Here is a 1,293-nt window from a genome sequence, read left to right on the forward strand (position 1 = left end):
CAGTTCTGTTGTAACACATCCTATTACACTGGTGTTCAATTATTTACACCAAGATTCTTTTCCGGAGTTTTCTGACACCGTCACTGGTGTGTAACCGACATATGCGGATACTACTGCTTTGTGACGAGTTGTTGTTGTATAAATTTTGTTTAAATTCGAGAGTTGCTTTCGATGGAGCTGTTGAATACCTGTTAGTTTCTTACTTTCTTCCAGCAGCTGATTTAGGAAGAAGGATACATCAGTTCGTGTCATTTCCACGTATTATCCCCTGTATTTCTTCAAGGTATCTTTTGGTCCTGTTAATGCTTTCAAAAGTATACGCAGTGTGGCTTTAAATGCATTAACGGCGCTGAAAGTGATTTCTTTTCATTAATAGAAGAAAAGTTCCTGAAGTATGTAATAGTTTCATGGTTTTACATAACGTTTTTTGTTTCGTTAAAGGAGCAGATATACTTGTAGGCATCGTACTGATTCACAGGGACGACTATGTTTCCAGCACTCACTATTATTATTACCGGTGAGGAGGGTACTGAAGCAGTTAAGTGATCTCCATACTTCCCAATTTCTATCGCTATTGCACATCATGGTTCCTATTATTAGACATAGAACTTCAGTGAAATCCAGACCTTACTAGCTGCTTACAGGCGTTATGGTAAAAAATGTGTGCCCCAACCGGGACTCGAACGCGGGATATCCTGCTTATAAGGCAGACGCTCTATCCGACTGAGCCATCGAGGACAAAGAGGATAGTTTGACTGCAGGAACTTATCTCCGGCACGCTTCCCGTGAGACTCGCATTTCCAGCTTATTGTCCACACACTACATTTGTGGTTCCACTGCCCACTATACTCATTACTTGCGGAAGTCAATATAACGAATCCCGTAAGAGTTTGAGAAATATGAGGGCATCCGCACTGCAGATGATCATTGGCTGGTAAGCATGATCTGTATGAATATCGTGTCCGAAAGAACTGATTAGCAATCAAAGAGCCCTCCGTCCCGGGTTCGAATTCCGCCACTGCTTAAATTTTAATTAATAATCAGCACTTGCGGCCAAAGATTTCAACCATAAGTAGGTCATCCTCTTTCTGCCAACGGATTTGTCAAAAAGGGTGGAGCAGCGGACAGAGGTTCAGTGCACTTTCTTGCTAGGGGTGGCAAACTGCCACTAAAGGTGGAAGAATCAGAAATGATCTACGACTTGAGGATGCAGAAGGCAATGGAAACCACTGCATTAAAGACAAGTAAAGTGTAGACGCAGGACATGTGGCCTGTAATGGAAAAGGGTCAACA

At 42.3% G+C, this 1,293-nt stretch overlaps 1 non-coding gene across 1 annotated transcript; it reads right to left on the reverse strand.

The window, feature by feature from the left end:
• Positions 1-664: 664 nt before the first annotated feature.
• On the reverse strand, positions 665-738 carry Trnai-uau (transfer RNA isoleucine (anticodon UAU)). Its single transcript has one exon. It is a non-coding gene; the product is annotated as a tRNA-Ile (tRNA).
• Between the last annotated feature and the right edge of the window lie 555 nt (positions 739-1,293).

Source organism: Schistocerca nitens, chromosome 5, assembly GCF_023898315.1.
Source record: "Schistocerca nitens isolate TAMUIC-IGC-003100 chromosome 5, iqSchNite1.1, whole genome shotgun sequence".
In the NCBI taxonomy this organism is placed as follows: domain Eukaryota; kingdom Metazoa; phylum Arthropoda; class Insecta; order Orthoptera; family Acrididae; genus Schistocerca; species Schistocerca nitens.